This window comes from Desmodus rotundus, chromosome 12 (genome assembly GCF_022682495.2).
Source record: "Desmodus rotundus isolate HL8 chromosome 12, HLdesRot8A.1, whole genome shotgun sequence".
NCBI lineage: Eukaryota > Metazoa > Chordata > Mammalia > Chiroptera > Phyllostomidae > Desmodus > Desmodus rotundus.
In genome coordinates, this window is record NC_071398.1 from 53,620,536 (window position 1) to 53,638,355 (window position 17,820).

At 53.1% G+C, this 17,820-nt stretch overlaps 1 protein-coding gene across 6 annotated transcripts in view; it reads left to right on the forward strand.

Moving 5' to 3' along the window:
- Window positions 1-17,820, forward strand: part of RIPOR2 (RHO family interacting cell polarization regulator 2) — a 117,020-nt gene that overhangs the window by 59,259 nt on the left and 39,941 nt on the right. The window lies entirely within an intron of this gene.

Genomic DNA, 17,820 nt, shown 5'->3' on the forward strand with positions numbered 1-17,820 from the left:
TCTTTCGGTAGCCTAACACACAAGCCCACCACACGACATTTTAGGGGATGTGTTCAAATAAAACTATACATCCTCACACTCACATTATGGCCCTGCCCACCACGCTCAGGCAGGCCTTACTTCTGCCAGACCCTGTATAATAAACTGACTAAGAGTCATTTTTATTTCTGAGGTGGACTGGAAGTCTACGGCGGCGATGTAATCTAGGGGAGCGCTAATTTTTTTTTCAACTTAAGCACGTGTTTGCTGCGTAGCCATTCCGGGGAGTGGCCAGTTAAAGTTTTCACGCAACAGAAAAGTGTAAGACACTGACCGTACCGCCTGGGGTGAGCCCAGCCCCTGAGAAAGGCAGGAGGGGCCCTGTGTCGGGTGTGTGCCTGGCTCGCCCGGCACAGTCTCCGGTGGCAGCGTGATTATTAATAGCGCCCCGCTTCACCCAGAAGTGTTCCCGTTTCGGTGATGAATTAGACACACAGTCATCCTAGAAACCAGGGCTAGAGGAGTTCAGAGGAAGAGGAAGAGGCTGTGCGTGGAGTTGTTGAAGGTTTCGTTCGCAGGCCTATTGTGAGGTTGCAGGTAGATGGGAGGCTTCCCACATGGGAAGACAGGAAGGTGGGAGCCCCCCCGAGGGCATGGGGGGTCTGTCTTGTCCTTCCCTGTATCCGCGGGGCTCGTGTGCCACTTGGCAGGTACCAGGCATCCACTCCTCCCTAGCAGCCCGTGACCTAGATTTCAGATCCACACTGGAGGTGGGGATGTTCTGGATGGTGAGGAGGGTCAGCAGGGACCAGCTGTGAAATTGGGTGCTTGATGATGATGGTGGTGGTAGACTGTGGCTGGTGATGGCCACACCAAGAGCAACCTATGTGCAGAGAAACATGGCTCCTACCTCTTGCTTGTCTGTGTTGCTTGTCTTTGGGGTTTAATGCCATTGGCCTTCACCTTGAGTGCTGGAGGCGATCACTTCCTTCTCGATCCAACTGTGCCGGGAGGGACTGAGGAACAATGACACCATGCTCAAGCCTGTCCCCTCTGTCCTTGTCCTCTAGGAGGGCTTGAGGAAGGGAGGCAAGGACGTGGTGGGGTGCCTTGCAAGTACAAAACCAACACAGGTGACACAGAGGTCATGCGCTTTTCTCCTCTGAAGGGGACAGATTCTCAGTGACAGTTTCCTGTAGCCGATGCTTCTCCCGGGAGGTTGTTCCCTGTAGAGCACCCACATCCCCACTTTGTGCCATGTGGGGAGCCTGGAGCGGCCTTGGCCTTCACCACGACAGCCCACCGGCTAATTGCTGGGACGCAGCAGCTACCCCACTGCTACGCAAGCTTCAAGGGGAACCACTTGAAGTGAGGACTTTGGGACAACTGCCCTATGGTGGCCCCTGAATGGCAAGGCTATACTTGTCGTTTGTAAGGTTATTGGTAGCGTTTTAGTGACCCGGCACTGACCCCCATCTTCCCAGGCTCTCACCTAATGGAGTGCGGTGCTCTGTCCTCAGAGATAAGCGGAGGTTGGAAAGGGAGGGAGGGACCCGCGTGGGAACAGCACCAAGAACACCATTGGGGCTCCGCTGCAGACGCAGAGGAGTCGCTCTGCAGAGACTTCTCCCACGGCTTCCGGAAGGAGTGGTCGGAGGGCCGGGCAAACTCACCATGGCTGAGCTTTGCAGACCCCGTTGAAAGTCGCAGGTAAAACTGGGCAAGTAACAGCCGCTGATTGACAATCGAGAGGCTGCCCAGTGTGAGAAGCTGCGGGCTCCAGAGCGAGGCTGCCACGGTCGTGGTTGGGAAACAGCCAGCTGGGAGCCACCCCAGAAAGCCAGGTAGTCCAAGGAGGTGGCTGCCGCGGTGACGTCAGAAGGAACAGAGCATAGCACAGTGTCACCCAGCCCACAGTGACATCCCTGTCCTGACCCCAGAACCTGGGACATTGCCTTACCTTTGCAGGTGGGACGAAGTCAAGCTCCTTGAGATTAGCCTGGATTCTGCAAGTGGGCCCAGCCTAGTTGCATCTGCGCTTCCAGCCGAGAACAGTCCCAGCTGTGGTCGCCAGATGGTGGAGGACGGGTCAGACTGCCACAACACTGCTGGCTTTTAAAAGGGGGCAGAGGCCACCACAGAAGGAACAAGGTGGCCTCCAGAAGCGAGAAAAGGCAAGGACATGGGCCTGCAGGAGGGAACACAGCCCCGTGGACACCGCCGTCTCAGCCAGTGGGACCCATGTCAGACTTCTGACCTCCTCCCTGCAAAGTGACAGATGGGCGCCGTCCCAGCCCCTAAGTGAGCAATGGTTTGTCGCCTCCCCGTCACTCTGCCTTCATATCCTGCGCACCGGCCCCTGGTGGAGACCCTCGCCGCCAGGGGTTCTGGGAAACCAGGCCTTCAGCTCCCGGGCCCAGTGCCAGTGTGGTGTGCATGTCCGTCACGTGACACACACCGTGCAGCTGCCCCAGGAGGTCACAGACACCTGGGAGCCACAGGTGGATGTGGACAGCACAGCGGCCAGTCTCTCCTGCCCTGAGGGCCGGCGGCATGTGGCGGGACAGAAGCGGATGCCTGAGATGATTGAGGCATTGAGCAAGTGTTCTTAGGTTTTTACAGCGGGGCGGGCTCAGAGGAGAAGGCGTCAGAATGGCTGTCCGCTTTACGGACTCAAAGTCGCGGTGTGGGCTGCTGGGGGTCCCTCGCAGGGCGGTGTTGGGACGGGGTGCACGTGAGTGCCAGCCCCAGGGACAGGCAGCTGCTTTTCGCAGCTTACCACTCCCGTGCACAGCAGCCCCTGTGGTGGGCGAGACTTCCCAGAGATGGCATCCGCGCTGTCTGCCTCCCAGGGCTCGTCCCATAAGGTGGCTCTGGTGCTTTTCCCATGAGAAACAAGGCATTTGTTCCCTCCCCTCAAAACTGTGACTGTCACCAATAGAAAATGTGATTCTCACTCCTTCTCCCTGCTGGCTGGGACCATTGCCCCAGAAGCCACCAGCTGCCATGGGAGCAGCTGGCCATCCTGAGGCTGCGGCCAGGCCCAAACCGCCGAGCACACAGAGAGGCCCAGCCAACCAGAGGAGACGAGGGGGCCCGGCCAGGATCCGCTCGTCCAGCCCCTGCGGCTCCTGTCCGGCCACCTCTGCCTGCAGGAGCGACCAAGGCCTTCCTGGGTCCACACCCCTTTGCTGTTTGAGCCGCTCCATCTGGGTGGTTTCTCACACAGCAGCAAATAACGGGGTTGGTCCCCACAGTCAGAAGCAGAAAAAACGTCGAGTAAAACCACCATCCTATGTTATTCCTTTTGAATTTCTCCCTGTGAAGCAAAGAGTGGACAGTCGTCAGCAGCAGAATAACCAAATCTGAAACCCATTTTCTCCAGCTATTTCCCCCGTTATTTGCCCCATTATCAGCCTGAGAAACCCCTTCTTCATGGATCTTGGAATTAAATCCTCACACACGTGGGCTTGTGTGGTGGGGGAGGAAGAGGAATCAGTAGCTTGAGGAGTTTCAAGCCCAGCACCCAGTGTGAACAGGCCCGAATCAGGCCAACTCCCTTCCAAGGGGAGCTGCCCCAAGGTCCAGGCAGACACCTTGCAGGCCTTGACTGTGGAGGTGGCCTCAAATCAGGGACCCTCGTAAGAGACGGAGAGAAAGAAGACCAGGGCCCGGGCCCAGACACCGAGACCTGGCCCTGAGACGCAGGCGCCGGAGGCAGTCCCTTTGCCCCAGCAAGCTGGCTTTTCCCACCACTTCCTGCACGTGCCTCCTTCCCTGAGGTACCTGAGGTTCATTCTCAGTTCCTGAGGTTCAAGTTCAAGGTCCCCTTGATGATAGTACATAAAAACGTTAGTCGAAGCAATAATGCCTTGTGTGTTTGTGGATTGCTGCAGTTTTCAACTTCTTCCACATCAACTGTCCCATGTGAGTCACGGAACAGCCCTGCAGGGGAGGCAGCACCCACATCACGTCCCTGGTTTCACAAGGCAGGAAAGAAGCCCCGGGGAGAGCTGGCCTGTCCAAGGCCACTGCTTGAACGCTGAGAGAGCCCAGAGTGGAGTGTCCTCCCGCACTGTCCTCTGCTCCAGGTAGTCGCTCACGATGCTGGGGAGCAGGAGGGGCGACTGAGTCTGCCTGCCCACCACCGCCTGTCACCGACATGTGGCCTGCTCAAAGCCAAGGTCATTGGGAGCCTACAGTCTGGCTGTTTGCTCCTGTTACCAACTGGTGCTTGCTCTCGGTTGGATACCGCACGTAGCGAGCGGAAACCTGCCGCAGTGATGACGTGAGGAAGGTCAGGGGCGGCTCTCTGCCCCAGCTCCCGTGACACCCCAGAAAGAGCTTGCCCTTTGTCCTAATGGTCTCCAGCCTAAATCGGGATGGAAAGGGCACGTGGTGTTTCTTTTTCAAGCGTTGTTTTGGGTTGTTTTGTAGATTGGGTTTCAAAGTGTGTTTTTTCACATTAAGGTATTTCCCAGATGTGATTTTGTTTGGCTCTCAGACCGCTGCAGAATGGCCTGGCCCCCACTGGGGGGAGAGAACGGCAGAGCAAGGGGAGGTGGAGCGGCCGCGGCCGCTCAGCGGGTTCGCGTCTCTGCAGAGACGGCCAGCAAGCTGCAGGTGCTGGAAGCGCCACAGCAAGGGCCCGTGTCATTTCCCACTCTGGGCGCTGGCTTCACTTCTCTACCACGTCACTGGGGGACACCGACCCAGCTAGACCTGCACTTGGATTCTGCATTGGGCCCAAAGGACCGTCCCCATGTTCTGCGCCGGCTTCCTTTAACTAAATCACGTGGTTCTGACGCGGGTCCCCAGGCAAGGCCCTCCTGGGCACACAGGCCTCGGGAGCCATTGTAATTTTCAAAAATAAAGGCAAATCTCCATTACAGATGTGCGTACGTGTACGTCACATGACATGTTGACATAAAGTTCCTCGTACCTGGTGAAATGCCAATCTAAATAAAAACTTTCTCTAGATTGATCACAGCTATCACTAGTAGCACTTCCGGGGCACCGGGCACGTAATAACTAACGCACTGAGTCCTCATAATAACCCGAGATCATTTCTGTTCTCATCTCCGAATTACCCTATAAATTATAGGGACGGAGCTCCATTATAAACTCAGGCTGTGGCTGCAAACGCACAAGCACCCCAAATTCAGAGCTCCCACCGTAGCTGTGAGGGCAGCACGCCCCCTGAGCCTGACCTGTCCCGTGGAGCTGAGCTGGTGGTGGCTGGGTCACCGGCTTACCCTCGGTGCCCAGACTGGCCATGCGGCTTTCAGGTCAGTTTGTCGCTAACGTCAGGGCACTGATGGGACTCTTCAGGACTCTGGTTTTCTCCAAGGGGCTTCGTACACGGCCTAGCTGGAAGGAAGGGGTGTCACTCCAGCTAAGCCAGTGGTGCATCTGCAAAGGTACCCCGGGAGGCTTCCTGACAGGTGATGCCATGTAGGGGGCCAGCCCCCTCCTCCCTCCCACAAAGGGCTGCCTGTCCCTCACGATGTCTCTGAGAACCAACAACCCCACAAAGAGGGAGGAAAGTGGAGAAAAAGCAAACTTGAGAGAAATAGGGGACCATCGCTTCCCTTTTATAAGGACTAGTGTCTAATCCATACCCACAAGTCACGTACTCCTTGGTCGATTTTGTCTTAATTACGGAAAGTAGGAAGACAAGGTCCCTGTTGGCTCACACAGGCTTGGTCTCTGCGGAGGGAAATAAGTGGGGTGCTGGCCCTCCTGGCTAATCCACACACTTTACCCTTCTCTCTCTCCATTATCAGGAACTCCTGAGGGCCCTACCAGCGTGGGCAGAATTACCTTGATTTGTTAAATGGAAGTATTCTTTTCCTTGGATTTGATTCACAGATAGAGTTCTCAGATTTGGAGCAGCAAGCTTTACATATAATTTCCAGAACAATTGCTCTGATTCACTGACTTGAGTCCTGTTTGATCTTTTGCAGAAGAGCCCATATTTGAAATCCGTGTAGGAGAAATTACCTTCCCGGGCTCATTCTTTTACAGGAATAATTCCGAGGGAATGACAGTCATCTCCTCTGTCGGGGCTGATGGGGAGTTACAGTAACAGTCACCAGTCACCGCGTCATCCCTGAACCGCTGTGGTCCAGTGGCTTCCGAAACCCAAACTAGAGCAAATACTGCAGCTGGAAGAAATGACAGGCACCACATGGACACGGGTGGAAATGTCCTCGTGACTCTTGTCAAGCAGGGGACAGCTGCTTGGGCTCCTCCGCACCCACGTGGTTGCTGGGAGCAGAGTAAGACTTGGTGAAAGTTTACTAAGAAAATCACACTCTGGCTTTTCCATTTTTGAGACAGGCCACAATAATGTACGACCGGAAACAAGAATAAGGCCCTGGCCAGTGCGGCTCAGTTGGTTGGAGCGTGGCCCCGTAACCAAAAGGTAGTGGGTTCAATCCGTGGTCAGGGTGCTACAGGAGGCACCCAATCGATGTTTCTCTCTCTCTCTCCTCTCTCTGTAAAAGCAATTTAAAAATGTCCTTGGGTGAGGATACAAAAATTTTTTAAACGAGAACAAATATGAAAAGGAAGAACTGGGAAAAGTCAGTATTCTGACTTGAAAGCCTTGTGTCTGTGCTATGGCTGAGCAGCATGTTTGCGCTGAACTTCCTGGCAGCCTGGCAAAAAGGGCACATAGTAGGTTATCACTCACAGTAGGTTATTGCTCTCGGAAAGACAGATGCACATTTCTCCCAGGAAAGAAATACCGCCATTTCTGGAAGGGCGAGTCCCCCTAGGAATAGATTGTAAAGGAAGTGTCTTACGTGGAAGCTTACGTGGAGGAGGTTAGATCAAGCTCCTTAGATCGAATCCAGCTTGGCCCAGCAGAGTCCCATGCCACCACCAGATCTGGTCTCCAGTGTGAGCAGGGAGCCCTGCCCCCGACCCCTCACAGGGGGCCCAGCCCAGACCACCCAGCTGCAGCTTCCTAACAATCTTATAACCAAGGCAGGCTGTAATGTATCACCTGAGATTTTCTTAGCTTCAGATAAGACCAACTTAATTAGCGAAATAAAGCGGAGCATAAAAACACACACCTCGTATTGTTTAAGGCCACTTGTCTTTTCATCCTTGGCCTTGGTGATGACGACGATGATGATGATGGCAGTGATGACAGGCCCCAGTTTCACTGAGCACACACTTTGTGCCCGGCTGCACGACACAGGCCTCGAGTCCCCATAACCCTTAGACATAAATGGTACGAGCGCATTTTACAGAAGAGGAAACCGAGCAGGGTGTGACACCACTTGTGTGACTGCAGACCCATGATCTGACCACACACACGCCACACACCGTGGCATGTCCGTGTGCGCACGAGTGTGTGTGAGCTCTTGTGTTGGCTGCTGCCTCTCCTCACTTGCTGCTTCTCTCTGCCTTGTACAGACCTGCTGTGACAACTTCAAAGACTCTGTGTAGCTTCAGACCCTCTGTTAGAGCCCAGATGGCAGAAATTGTCCCAGGAAACACGGGGTGTATACAGGTGTGAAGTGTAAGTGTTCTCTCACCGACTGAGACAATCACTCTCACTTATACTGTTTGCTTTGACTCTGGCATAACTGGGGGGTTGGACCCTGCCCTTGGATCAGATGTGGCACGCAGTGGGACCCGGAGGGTGGCTGACAGGTGGGGGTGCCGTGACTGTGTCCAGCCACCTGTCTCCGCCATGGCCCCGTCTCATGTCACCCTGCATGCCCCAGGCAGAACAGCTGGAGCGCATCTGCTCCCAGGGCTGGGACCCTGCACGGCTGACTCGGAAACAAGAGCCCATCCTGCCCAGGGATATATTTTTGGTGCAGAAAAAAAAAATGCTGTCCCTCTGAGGTATCAAAATACATTCTACTGCGATTTCATGTCATTTCTGAAAGGCGTGGCCTCGTTCCCATTCCTTATCCTGCTCATCCACTTGCTTGCACGCGACACCCACAGTCAGCATTCTTGGCACGTGGCGCACCACCAGCTCGTGACGCGGTCGGAGAGACAGGCAGCGGGAATGGCAGCTTCTGAAAACAGGGATGTTTGGAGTGGCCAATTGTCTGGAGGGGGTTCACCAAACACCCAACAGACCCAGCCACAGAAAACCAACCGTTAGAAATGCCTGCTTCGCCGGAAAGCGTCCTCAGGCCCTGCGCGGTATTAAGGAGGAAAATCAACTATCTCACGACCACCGACCCCATGGTTATTACAGTCACTATAATGGAAGACGAGCTCAGTTCACTAATTTGACCTTCAAAAGACTTGAGAAGGCACAGTCCTTATAAACCAGTGTCCTGACGTCAACCTCCTCCGAGGCTGTCTGCCTCCGGGGCAGGAACCGGTGATCTTTGTCTACAGACCTGATTAAACTGGAAGTGACTGGACTGGACGAGGCGCCCTCATTCCTGTAACAATAAAAATAGCGTGCACTCGCTCACTTTTCTCAGCACGTTCTGATCATTAACCTACTTGATTCCCACGGCAGCCCGAGGCGGGCCTTTCATCCTCCTGCCTCACAGAGGAGGGCGCTGGGGTCTGGAGCAGCTGGCCCGCCCACGCTGTGTGGCGGCGCAGCCGGGCCCCAGACCCTGGCGGGCTGGAGTCCGCCTTCCCGGCACAGCGTCGGAAACAGAAGAACAGAGGATCCCCCAGTTCCGATCCTGACCTGTGGAAATGTTTTTCTTTTAAATCCTGAGATTCCAAGAACCATCACCACCCCCCTCCCCCTTTTTTTGACAAGAAATTCAGCGTCATCCTGTTTTTCTGGTAAAGGCTTGTGACATCTTTTTCAGGTATTTTTTGGACTCAGGCAACTGGAGAACACTAATGACTCAATTCTTTTCCATAATGCCATAGGGAAAGAATGGGAGGTAAATGTGATGGGCGACTGCTGCGTGCTGTCTGCACACGGAAAATTTAAACCCTGGGGAACTTTTTTTAAAAAAAAAAATTCCTATTGCACCCTGGCCGGTGTGGCTCGGTTGGTTGGAGCATCACCCCATACACTGAAAGGTCATATGTTCAATTCCCAGTCAGGGCACATAGGAGAGGGAACAGACTGATGTTTCTCTGTCGTTGATGTTTCTCTCCCTCTCTCTCTACCCCTCTCCCCGACTCTGTGAACTCAGTAAGCGTGCCTTCAGATGAGGGTAAACAAAAATTCCTATTGCCAGGCCCCACCCCAGGTCAACTAAATCAAAGTCCCTGGGGCAAAGGCTGAGACAACGACAGTGTTGAAAAGCTCTCCAGGTGACTCTGCTATCGGCCAGGTTAGAGAATCTCCCAATGAGATGTGGTGTTTCATTAGGTGCTTTCTAGCGATTATCGACAATTCTGTCAATCGTCAGGTGCGGAGGCTGGGATGTGGGTTGTATGTTTATTTTAGTGCAGTAGAAGTCTTCATAATCAACCCAAGAACTCAGTTCCCAAAAGTGGTTGTGACTTTCTGGATTTTACCACATGAGAACAAGGGACAGGGCCTTAACCCCTGAACAGCAACATCACCCCCTTTTTTTCGCTGAATGCAAAACGCCGTTGTGATCGCTACACCATGTTATCAGCCCGTAAAGAGACCTCGTCGTGGGGAGTGGCTATGGGAGAAGAAAATGCAAGGCAAGGACGTGATGTGAGACAAACATCACCTGCCCTTGACCCGTCGGAGCACTTGATCAGTACTGGTGATGCTGGCAGGGCCGCAGGGTATTCTGGGCATGGTGGACCCGCCACTCCAGGGGGACAGAAAGTCACATTCAGAAATGGGCACGGGGGGGACTGCTGCTTTCTCAGCTGGAGGGCAGTGGAGGTGGGCAGAAGCAAGACCACATCGTGGAAGCAGAAACTCCGACTGGTGCAGTGCTGGCCACAGTCTCGTGGGAACAGCGGCCGGCCAGTCAGCTTCCTCACCTGCGCAGGGAGTCGTGCCCCCGGCCCCGACTGCCCCCCAGGGCTACTGTCCGAACAGGGAGGAGACGTCACTGCACCTGGGACAGAGCAATCTGCAAACACAAATGTCATCGGGACTCTCTTCCCTGGTGAAGGTGTTTCTTTGAGGCTCCTGGTCATACTAGAGACACAAGCAGAAGTGTGGCCACCAAAGGTGAGCCAGTCTATGTATTTTGACACCAATGGGTCACCTATTCCAAATTCTTGCAAATTCAGCATCTGGCACTAAACCCCTGGGAAGGTCTGTATGGGGGAGAAGGCCTCTGTCAATAGGCTTGGCCACCGACCTTTGCTGTGGGGAGATTGTGTCGTGGTTTCATTGAGCGTGGGTACTGTTCGCCAGCTCACACGGCCGGTTTGCTTGAGGTGTTCATTTGTCCCTGTAAGTCCTGACAGCTATCAACCTCTCTGTCCCCTTGTGGACAGCGAGAGTCTCAGATCACTCCCCCAGGCATCTCCCTAGGAGCCAGGGGAAGAGGCAAGATCAGAGGCTCCCTGAGCACACAGCTCCGAGTCAGAGACAGAGAGAGAGAGACAGAGAGAGAGAGAGATCCCCGTCCAGAGTCACTGTGTTTACACAGGCGGTGGCCGGGCTAGAGTGGAAAATTAGGTGAATCTGGAACGTATTAAAGTAGTCAGATTATAGGCCTCTTTTTCCCTTTGAAGAGGGACAGCGTAGAGACCCCGAAGCGAAAAGGCCAAACCACACTTCCTTCTCCTTCTGCAGAAAATAGACAAACTTCCCTTCTCGGTGACCCGTCTGCACCCAGCCCGGGAGAGCAGGGGTGACCGGGTTTTAGATCTGTCCCGCACTCACCACACTCATGGTCACTGCATCCCGACGTGCTCCACACGGGGAGCAGCGGGGACATGCTGTCTCCACGAGGACACCTGCCTGGTCTGCCGGCCATGTGCCTGGACGCCCTGAGCTGTTCCAGGCTGGCGCCAGCGACAAGAGGGTCAGAAGCCAGCGACAGTGAGGTGCCCAAGGGTGCACCGGGGAGACAGTAGTCTGGTGAAAGACCTTGGACCCCGCACTTTCCTGCTCTGGAAACCGGGTCTGACCCTCTGGGAAAACTGGCTCAGGACTGAACGGGGAAAGAGTTGGAGACTGTGGCGCGTGGCAGCTAACGCACTACCCCGAGGACCACAGAAAGGAACGTGGCTCTGCTTTCCTGGTAATCTAGGTGTGTGCCATCGCTGTACCTACCTGCTTGGTATGCGGATGATGATAAATTACTTGCTCTGGTCAACCAAAAAGAGCTCAGCAGGTGTGACTCCCATGGGCTCTTCCTGGAGTGCAGCTGCGAGAACCAGTCGTGAAACCTCTTTCCCTGCTGGGGCAGCTTCACTGGCTGGATCTCCCCACAAAGCGCATTCACTCCGGCCTCTGGAAGCCGCTCGGCTCCGCGGTGTCCGCGGCAGGCGGACGTGGGTGCTGCTCTGCGAGAGCCCCCTGACTTCCTGCCACGGGGTCTTCTGGCACGAACCGCCTGCTGCGGTTGTCTTCCTCCTTTCCTTTTATCGGCCATGCTTGTGTAGGGATGGTGCCCCCAACTTCACACAGAGAGCTGCAGATTTGGGGAGAACACGGTCAAATTGTCAGAGAAACTCACTTCAAGGCAGAGAGAGTTAAACACGACTCATGAGTTTCTCCCCATTAGCACAGAGTGAGTAGAAAGTGCCAGCGTTCAACTGGCTCGTGTCCTTAGTAAAATCCTCTTTCTATTTGGATGTTGCTTTTTAAAAACTTATGACAAACATTTCTACACTTTTAACAGACTGTGGGGCAAACCCGACAGGTCTTCGACTTCATGTAGCAGGGTCCCTCGAGCAGCAGTATCCCTTTACCCATTATTAATCTATCCGTTATCAATCTAACAACCGGGCGTTGGGAGGTCTTCCTATAAAGTTAGAGTCTCACACACAAGTCGTCCCAGTAGCTAATAAGCAACCGAAGTTGTTTATGGACCTAAAATCTGCCGGCACTGGCTGTCATCATGGGACTGAGTACAGCCCTGGCTGGGGTGCTCAGTGGGTTGGAGCGTCGTCCCGTACACCGTACACCAAAAGGTCAGGGTTTCGATTCCCAGGCAGGGCACATGCCTGGGATGCGGGTTCCATCCCCAGTTGGGAGGCAGCCAATTGGTGTTTGTCTCTCACACTGAAGTTTTCTTTCTCTCCTCTCTTCTCTCTCTAAAATCAATAAACACATACTTGAGTGAGGATTAAAAATGAGAGTGAGTACACAAGGTCCTGAAGGAAGATGGGGTTCACCAATGCGACCCCAGAATATGGACTGTGAAAAACAATCATGTCTTCCCCCGTAAATCTTCAGGCTTCCCTCCCCTGAATGAGCCCTTGCTACTTTTTTTTGGTAGAAAAGAGTCTTCCTGAGCATGGCCCCCGAAAGCCCTGGGGCTGTGACACCCTCAGTATTGTTTTCAAGTCTATAATAAGACCCTGAATGCTAAGCATTTGAAGTGCTGCTTCCAAAAGTGTTGTCATAACAACCGGAATAAAATGACACATGTAACTCCCGTAGAAAGGGCTGCCTTAGTGTGGAGTGCGCAGTGTGACCTCCGCGGTGCGAGGGCTTTGCGGGGACCTCCGGCTCAAACGGAGGCCGAGATCCTCCAATCATCACCCAGCGCGTCTTTCGTGGTATTTTTCCTCGCCGAATTGCCCGCCAACCCTCCGTCAACCCAACCCGCCTGCTCAGTGGGCCAGAAATAAGTTAACTGACCACAGGAAATACATATTCATTTGACTGTGTAGGCCATATCGGAAAAGCTTTAAGATGAGTTCCTGTCCTTTCTCGGAGGTGAAGTACTCCACGAGGCTGAATTTGTAAGTCCGATTCCACGGTCTACCTGCCTCTCCTGCCGGTTAGCGAACTCCGCGTCGGGCCACGTGCGGGCCCCCGGGAACAAGCACATCACGTTGTCCCAGAACCTAATGGGGCTTCTTGTTTAGGATTTCCAAAGATGTAGCTCGGTTCTGATGGAAACAATAGATATGTGAGCTCATCAAAATGGTGATATCAGTCGAGTCGAATTGCAATAGAGGATGTCGGTATCATTCTGGTGCTGTTTGGCAGTAAAGAAGCTGCAATCACCATCAGCTAGAAGAGAGTCCCCAAGCTCCAGGGACGAGCCGGCTGCAGGCAGGACTGCCTGAGGGGCTGTAACGCCAGCCCCCCGACCATTTCTTCTGCACCAAGCGTTGTTTTTGAAACTGATGGTCAAAAAAATGAGGCTCTGGGGTGTGCATATGTTTCTCTCAACAGTGTCTGCCAGGCTGCCCATGAGGACGATGTTCCCAAGAAATTTTTCCCTTTTGATATTCATGGGTTCCATAGAGGCAGGGGTGTCCAATCTTTTGGTGTCTCTGGGCCACCCTGGAAGAGTTGTCTTGGGCCACACATTAAATACATTGCAACATGTAATCGCAAAAAAAATCTCATCATGTGTTAAGTAAATTTACGGTTTTGTTTTGGGCGGCATTCACAGCCATCCTGGGCTGCATGTGGCCCTTGGGCCGCAGGTGGGACACCCAATAGGCAAATTTGCTTATTACTGCTGATAGCATCCGGCTCCGTTGAGGTGCAAAATGGCCTTTCTTTCAGGGAGAGAAGGCAGGGAACAGTTGGTTTGCATCGAGTGAAGGTCCATGAGAGTTCTAACGTCGTGTTTTAAAATTAGTTATGACAACATTAGTCAAAACCCACTCAGCTCCTTGTGAGATTTAAGCGAGTTCTGAGGCCTGAATCATCTCCCTTCTAATCACCTCAAGGCTGGCTGCTACTCCCTGCGTTTATTTAATCTGCCAGAATGGAAGAAAAACAGGGTTTTCATTTCCCCAGGCTAAATCTCTGTCCTTTATCTAGCAGCTCCTGCCGTTGGCTGTCCCAGCGAGTGGACGTGCTACTAAGGTTTCTTCTTCACCCCTCGAGTGATTCAGCCAGCCTCTTAAAATAGCTCCCTGTGCTCTGCTGCCCTTTCCTGGAGGGGAAAACAGAGAAAAAGAGGAGAGCGGTAATGTCAGGTTGCTCTAATTCAGTACATCTCTTCACCTGGTTCTGTAGTGACCGCATTCCATCAGACTGATGAAGTCAAACGCAGCTTCAAAGGGCAAGTCCGAGTGAGTAAGAGGCACCATCCTGCTTCCTTCTGGTAACAGCCTTGCTGACTTAGGGGTTATTGTCCTGGTTTTAGTGACAAGAAAAGCTGGCGCTGACTCAGGGGGACCCACGCTGGCTAGTGCTGTTCTCTCCTGCGCCCCACTAAGGATGAATGAAGCTGGTGCAGGAGGTGGGGCCCAGCCACAGGAAGCTGGTTGCATGTTTAAAGAGATGAGGTGTTCAGGAAAATAATTAGAATACCAGTGAGCCCCCGCTGTTACTTCCCACCAGTAACGCGGTTCTGTGGTTGACAGGCAAGACCCCTCTGCAGAGCTGCCCAGAAAATGCTTCAAAAACCAGATGGCTTTTGCATCGAATGATATAGTAAGGGAGTCCGTCCTGGCAATTCTGACGGTGAAGAAATAAACAAACAAACAAACAAATAAACGAGTTCAGGAGAGTGCTCTCTTATAGTTCAAAACACTGAGTTCCAAGAGACCGTTTTCGCCCCCGTCACAGTATGATTGATGCGCCAGCATCACCAGCGGGTGCTCCAGCTCCAGGGTTGAAGAAACAAGATATTCGCATAGCCTCAGAATACCTCCTTACCAGCCACTTATCGCTTACAAGGGCAAAAATAGTAACTTTCCAGGGAGGGACCGGCCAGCAACGCCTTCACCAAGTGCCCAAAGCCAACACCGCCAGTCATGGGACTGTGTGACTCCGGGCGTCTCCTGAGGCGATGCCTGGAGCAGGGGCAACGTCACTTAGGGGACGCCCCTGCCCCAGGTGCAGAGCCCGAGTCTCAGCACAAGAAAACAGCAGGCAAACCCGGACATAGGAACGTCCTAGGAAACTACTGGTCTGGATTCTAGGAAAAGGCCAAGGACTGTCCCAGGTCAGCAGACACAGGAGACAACCTGAGGCAAGAGGAGAGGCAGACATGACCTGGACGGGCTCCCGGAGTGGGGCTGGGGCCCAGCTACAGGGCGTTATTGGGGCAGTTGCTGAGGTGTGAGGAAGGTCTGTGCGTTGGACAACAGTGTTGTATTGGTGTTAAATCCCCCGGGTGGTCATCACACTGAGGTTTGTAAGTCGATGTCCGTGTTCCAGGGAACACCCTGACTAGTTAAGAGTAAATTCCCAGCCCTGGCCGGTAGTGCAGTTGGTTAGAGCGTCGTCCCCATGCGCCAAGGTTGTGGGTTTGATCCCTGGTCAGGGCACATCCAAGAATCACCCGATGAATGCACAATTAAGTGGAACAACAAATCAATGTTTCTCTCTCTCTCCCCCCCTTCCTCTCTCTCAAAACCAACTGTGAAAAAAAGAATAAATTGGCATCACATTTGCAAACTGCTCTCAGATGATTCAGGAAATAGCGTGTGTGCATGCACGTGCATGCGTGGGTGCATGCGGGGGGGTCACAGTGAGACGTGGCGAGCATCAGCAAATGGTGAACCTGGGTAAAGCATACATGAGCTTCTGTGCTTTTCCTGCAACTTTTCTGTAAGCTTCAAAAGCAAATACTATTTTAAAAGTTGACTTTTGAACGGGGCTCCCTAAATACCCGTGTTTTTAACTCTTACCTGTGTTTAAAGTGTGTTAGGTGTTTTAATTGTCTAAAAATAGCTATCTTCATAAAACTGCGGGTTCCTTGCTTTCCTGGCTGTCGCATCCTTTCTTTCCCTTTTATGAAACCCCACCGGCTGCTCCTCTCATCCATCCCCCTCTCTTTGGAGAGAGCTCTGTCATTTTAAAGCATTTAAAATGAGCAGTTCACTTATGATGTAGCAGGCGATGGGCGTCTTCCCCCACTCACACCTTGCCAGGCCCTCTGTGGTGGAGCGGGAGGCCGGGCTTCCCTGAAGCAGCTGTGCATGGAGCCAGCTGGACGGACGGCAGAGTCCGCGCTCTGCTCCCTGATTCGCTGTTTTCCGTGGAGCCTGAGAAGTGGGAGCCACCCCATGGTTGTCTCTGTCACTTCTTACATCACAACGGTCTCCCGTCTGCCAGGTACAGTCCTAGGACCTTCTCTAATTAAATCACGACAGCAGTTTAACGCCGAGGGCAGGCTTCAGTTCCCTTCGGCTCTGGATGCAGGAGAATCCTGCTCGGTCGAGCATATACCATGGACTTAGTGCTTACGTGTCGACTGATGGAGTTTTGGAAAACATGGAAAAGAGAACCGATAACAGCAGTTTCCAGAGATCCGAAAATGAGCTGCTTCCCTTTTCTTCCAAGCTGGTTGGCCCTAGGTCTTCGTGAGGGTCGTCTTGGCATTTCTCAAGCACTTGACCTTTTAGAAAGCCTCCATGGGGTTGATAGGAAGTCAGGTTTGAAGATGTCCAGGTGGCCCTGTGAAGGGAAGACGGAGTGATGGCCAGACCTCTGTGGACCCTTACGAAGTGTGTCTGTGAACATGGAGAAAAGACCCTACAGGCAGCAACCTGAGGCTCAGCAAGTTTACTCCCTGCCCGAGAGGCCGTCTTGGCCCCTCTCCGGCTCCTCACGAGGAGCGGGGCTGTGCTGAGCTGTTCTGGAGACACGAGGTCCCCGGCCCGTGTCCGGTCAGCGGACATCTACCCTCCGGTCAGCGGACAACGGCGACAACTGAGCAGCAACATAAAGCAGCACATAAAAAAAGAGCCCATGACTTAAATATACCTACTTATTTTTTTAAAGATTAGTCAACTGTTCTGTAATAGGTACCTTGCAACCGTATAATAAGCAGATACCTATTTTTAGGATTCTTCTTAAATAATCGTTTAGCCTAGCAGACTATTTATATCTGGTCCATGTGCCTCTTTCAGACGACTGAATTATACTGCTGCTCTTGACCAGGATGCAGGGAGGCACGGACAGGGCGTGTTGTTAGGGGAGGGGAGCCAGGAACACAGACTGGGCTCTAAGAAACAGCTCAGCCCTGGCTGGTGTGGCTCTCGGTTGGTTGGAACGTCATCCCGTAAACCAAAAGACTGCAGGTTCGATCCCCAGTCAGAGCGTGTACGGGAGGCAACCAATCAGTATTTGTTTTGGGTTTTGTTTTTTTTTTCTCTCTCTCCCCATTCCTTTCTTTCTGGAAACAATGGATAAATCCTTGGGTGAGGATATAAACGAAAAATGACTCAGAAAGCGCAGCAGTGCCAGCACCCTGCGCCTCACGAGGTCTCGTTGGGGCAAGTGTCCAACCGCCAAAGCCTTCGGCACTCAGGTTACTGACTCAGCTTTTCCTTGTCAGGTCCTGATTTCCTGGCACTTCCTGTCAAAGGGATGATGACTTCTTCTAGACATGGGTAGCGATTGGAATAGCTTTAGTGACATAACATTCACGTTCCATGAACTATTAAGTGCACGGTTTCGGTTTTAGGAAATGTCCACGGTTGAGCAACCATCATACAGAGTTTTAGAGGGCGCCCAGCGACAACCCAGCCCCAAAACGCTCTCTCCTGCTCCCAGGCCTTCAACTCCCATCCTTGGTGCCACAAACACTTGCGCTGATTACATTCCTTTTTATTTTTGCCGGCACGTCACGCCGACCACCTGCCCGCTCTCCTTCTGGTCATTGCCTTGTCTCAGACGGTGGCCTCAGCCCACCTGTGGACGTGGCATCGCTTTGTACCTGGCAACTCCTGGTTATTAAGTTGACATTCGCCCCTCATGAGACAGGCTTTGGGGAGAACTAAGACGATCCTTACTGCCTCATTTGGAAGTGACAACACCTCTTACATTCCTATCATGGGGGTGGGGGGACCTTCCAG